The following is a 5,502-nucleotide window of genomic DNA, read 5'->3' as shown; positions in this document are numbered from 1 at the left end:
GTCTGTCATCACCCATTTTCTTCAACAATATCTTTTCTGATAGGAAAGTGAATCTAGTTGGTACTTTGGGAGGGGGAGGGGTATTTGAATTATTAACACCATCCATTACAATTACTCACTTGTAACCTACTGTACAGCAGAGCAACATCCACTTACCCAACTTTTTTATTTAAAATTCTCGTAAAATTTTAAAAAAAGTTAATACTTTTTGAATTTAATTTTAGTTTTTTACGACTGGATCAACTTTACTTAATAAAAATAATGAGATTTCAAAAAAAAATTTCAAAAAAACTACATGATTTAAAGAAATGTTTTTACAATCAACATATTTCTAAAACCCAGATCCACAAATTGGTTGTTTTGAATTTTTCAAAAAAAATTTTAATCAGATATTTTCAGGTATTTTCAGGTATTTTCATTATTGTAAAATAAAAATAGTTATATTTTACTGTAGCGCAAGAGTCAATAAATTAGATGTAAATAAAAGTAAAAGTTATATCATTTGTCAGTTTTCCAGTTTTCCTGTCTCACCCTGTATACTTACTAGTTACTACTTATATATACGAGTATGTATATATAAGTATAAACTATAATTTTATATGCTCAATGTAAAGTGTTTTAATATGATATATTATATGTAAATATATCTATAGGTAGGTATTATATACTATAGTATATTAAGTATAGGTACTTAAATAATTTTTCATTAATTTTAACGGGTAGTTTTCCCAGAATATTAATAGTTACTTTCTTTTTTCATTAAATTTATATCCGTATTTTATTTATTTTTAATACGATTGTCGAATACGTGTATGATATAAACACCTCCTAATCAATGAACGTCATAAACTAACAGTTTTGTACAATAAACACGAAGACATTTAAATAAATACTATTATACAGATTTATAGATGAATATTTTCTTTTTAAATATGCAAACTGTAGACTGTAGACTGTACTCTGTAATTTTATTAAATAATTTTTACCTACCACAAATGTTCACATTAGACTAACGATTATATCATGGAAGCTCAGTTACCCAATAAAAATAGGTCGGTCGAGCGAAGTTCTTTAATTTTTTTCTATGTTTATTTTGTGAATTTTAGTACGAATCAAGTTCGTTTTTCTATTGTTTAGTTAGAACTATACCTGCGTGAATCTTATTAAGCTTTTTTACTGCTCAAACAAGTGTTGACCGAAAAATAACGAATAAAAAGTATATCATTGTAAAACCAATAACTCTATTCAGAATTTAAAATTACTAGATTAAGCACTATAGTTTTTTACTTCACTTTTTAATGGCCTATTTTGTCTTGGTTATTTTTTGCTAACCTGGGAAAAGACAATAATAATTGTAATATTTATGGGGTACGGATAAAAAAACAAATCTGGATAACTGCAGAACGATTATGCGCTTTAAATGTCATAATTTAAAACATATTTTGAAGAAATGGTTGCTTGACAGTAAAATTATTTTAACTATGTATACCATAGGTATAATAAATAATAATACCTATCTGATGACGATGTCATTAGGTACTTCACACAATAGACGACCAATCGACAGTAAAATAATTTATGGAAACAACGATAAAATTGTTTAAACAAGGATTTCAGTTTTGTTTTAAATGGTAACTGATGAAAATAGGGTCCATCCACTCCATCCGATACGATGAATCGGTAGGTATTGAAATCTTTGGACTTACATACAAAGATAATAAAAATCGTTTAGGATATCATGACTGTGGAAAAGTATTCTATGCATACTCTGTAGATATAGGTACTATACTATAAATTATAATACACATATTCAAATATTCTAGACATGACATAATCATTAGCGTCAACAAGGGGGGAGGGGACATAATTCGTCAAAACCACAAACATTTGGAAGTTATATTTACTTACAGTAAAAAATTCATAAAATGTATAATTTTATTTAAATACTGAAATAATACAAAATAGTAAATACCTCATAAGTCATAAGTACACTTTTCTTATTTGAATCAAAAAATTAAATAGTTTAACTTAAAGCCACATTAATTTTTATGAGTATCTAAAGAATTTCGAAGAAATCGGCTTTTAACGTAATCCAATAAAATATTAATCGTATAAGCTTGAAATATTCCAATATTATCATTATTACTGTTAAATTATTAAATAAAAAACAAAAAAGTTACTTCGTTCATCATTTTCCATACCCAACAGAATTCGTGCTATAGATACATTTAACTACCACATTATAATATTATGTTACGAGCATGTAGGTATACTGCATGATGAAATTTAAAAAATAATTACGTCTGAATCATACAATTATTAAATTTTGAATGGAAATTTGTTCAAAATGTTTTGGTACACAATCGATGTTAATAATTTGTATCATACTTACATAGTCCACTACCCACTAGTGGGACGCAATATTTACTATCCGGCACCCACTTAATTTACATTTTTTCGGGAACTCAAGTATAATATACTAGGTATCTACATTGTACCTACTGTATAGTCAGAACTAGCCACTGGCCATATAATATTATATATTTTAATTGTTATAAAGAAAGAAAACGAATAAAAGGTATTTTTACCTTAGATCATCAGAGTACAAAATAATTTACAATGTAATGCGTAAGCTCAATAAAATGGCAGTGAATATTGCTAGCCCGCGGGTATTATGAAGACCAGTGAACAGTCAGGGTAATTCATTATTTTTTGTTGGTAAGTATTTTTTTTTCCAGACAGTAAACCAAAAAGTCTATCTCTTTCAATAATGATCATTATAGCGTTTTGTTGAATAATGAACCTATATTATATCTAACCTTGAATGGTGGATTCAAATATACAACGATGACGGTATATAAGTATTAAGTATATTCAAATTGAGTGTTGACACTTACAAAATAATTGATTTTATCATGTAATAGATTAAGTACTGATTAACTATTATTTTTTTTAATCTCATATTTATTTTATTCTTGTTATTATATTACGCGTAGATATATATAGAATATAAGTGTAGACTTTAACAATTAATATTATCTAAACAAATAACTAATTTTTTAACATGATTGTTGATACCGCGGTTGGGAGTAATAATTATTATAATATATAAATATATAATATAACGTAATACAGATACAATAATATGAACAGTTAAAAATATCAATAGGTAGATAGGTACCTGAATTGTCTATTATAATATAACATTATGATTTATAAAAGTGTAACGTACGGTATTTTAATTTTTAAATTAAATTCAACTATGTACTCAGAAAACAAATTAATAAATTCAACTAATTATATTAATGAATAACAACACATAATCGTATATACATCCCACTAGTGAAAAACTATCACAACACATATATACGAATTTCATTTAATTATTCCAAATGAATATGCATAAAGAATGTTACGTAAAACATTGTGAACATTTCTATTATTTTGTCAAAAGAAATAAATCTGCATAGTATTAATTTAACAATACATTGCTCATCTGTATGACTGTATATTTACTTAATGAAAATAATATTTTGTAAACGAGATTTGTGTTTGTATAATTAAATATTTTATATTCGTATCATAAATAATAATATTATCGTCTATGAAGATTTCACCTCTGTTATCCATATTATTCGATTCGTTTAAACTATTTTACAATAATTGTTTTGAAACAATAATCGATAAAAAATAATCATTCAACTCGTACGGATAATATTATGCATAGGATACACAACATTCGTAATGAGTACCTAACAATAATTGTTTTTTGTGAGAGTTGAATGCACTTTTCGATATAATATTATATAATAAAATACTGTAACTGTATACGTGTGTGTGTATCACTGACTTATAAATTATAATAGATAACTTATATTATAAGTCTATGGTGTGTACCTATATCCGTGAACTGATGAAGCTGATGCTCAGATAATACCTGCCTATAATTCAGTGGGCGACGGTGCGACTATTCCATTTTTTTGTACCGTCCTCACATATTCTGATTTACGCTTTCAATCATAAAATTATGATACCATCAATACCTATTATTATCAAGACAATTAAATCATTTTTCAATTTAGGACTAAAATCGTCTTAACCTGGCATGTCAACATGATAAAAGAATAGTAATAATAATTGTTATACATCACGTATCCTGTATTACGATACGGATACATTAGGTATGAACCATTAAAAATATTAATATCATAATATTGGCTATTATAATATATTATTATGATATACCTACCTACCAAGGTATAGCGCTATACTAAAATTTAATTAACTAAATATTTTTAATATATGGAAAATGAAATAATAATGTTTCACTGCACCTCGGTATCTCTCCTACTAATTAATTAATAAATACTAATTATAAAAACAATATTAAAAGTGATAAATCGTTTAAAATAATATAAAGAAATATTCAAAACAATACGTATAAGATGACGAATTAAAAATAAAGCGTCATTTTTCCCAGTTGAAAATTCGTTATCTTTCCCAGTTTCCCCTCTTGCTATTTATGTCAACAGAACGTTTATCAATAACCAAAACTATTGTAAAAGTAATAGGTCTCCGATGAATTGGTAGATATTGAGCAAGCCCGGGTTAAGGGGGGGGGGGGGGCAGAGGGGGCCATGGCCCCCGGGCCTCGAAAGTTAGAATTTATTTAGGGGCCTCTAATTTGTCCATTACTTTTTTCGTTATAGGCTATGTAACACTAAATAAATCACCTAAAAAAAATCGATGATTATTTAGCAAGAAAAAAAGCTTGTAAATTATAATTATAAATAAAGTGATACATTAATACATTATTCATTATTTATTGCTATGTGCCTATATACCTAATGTTTTAAATGAGGCCCTTGTACGAAAAAAAAAAAATATTAAATAATATACAATGTGTTCCAGGGTAAAGTGACCGGCCAACGTCACATGAAAGTATACCAAAAATTATGAAGAAATACCCTTTAAAGCTTGAATCTAACTTTAAATTTTTTTAGTTATGAGCAATTAACTTCTCTTTATCAAAACCATGCCTATCACGCATTTGTTTATGTATCTTCAAAACTTGTCAACATTTTGACGTAATTTTATTTTAAAGCTATATAATTGTCCTATCAACTGACATACGCAATTAAACCAGAAATGTGCTAATTATTTTTATTAAATTTAAAAAAAGAAAAAAAGGTGGCAAAAATTAGTATTTTTAAAAGGAAATTGTACATTATTCCAAATAATTTATTATTAACTATGAGTTTTTGTTTTTTTGTATTATAACAACTAAAATTGACCGAATAGTATAAAATTAAACGAATGACGACCAATTAACCGACTCAATCCTAGGAAAACTAAGATTGTGACGATTAACAGGAATATATCATGAAAACCAAACTTTCAAGGTATTCTAGGTATATTAATGTGTTATTCAGTATAATTCAGCAAAAATAATACAAAAAAACCCATACCAAGTAATAAATTATTTTGATATACACGATTTCC

The sequence above is a fragment of the Acyrthosiphon pisum genome, chromosome A1 (genome assembly GCF_005508785.2).
Source record: "Acyrthosiphon pisum isolate AL4f chromosome A1, pea_aphid_22Mar2018_4r6ur, whole genome shotgun sequence".
Classification (NCBI taxonomy): domain Eukaryota; kingdom Metazoa; phylum Arthropoda; class Insecta; order Hemiptera; family Aphididae; genus Acyrthosiphon; species Acyrthosiphon pisum.
The sequence above is the reverse complement of the archived record's forward strand: the minus strand, read 5'-3'. Positions refer to the sequence as shown.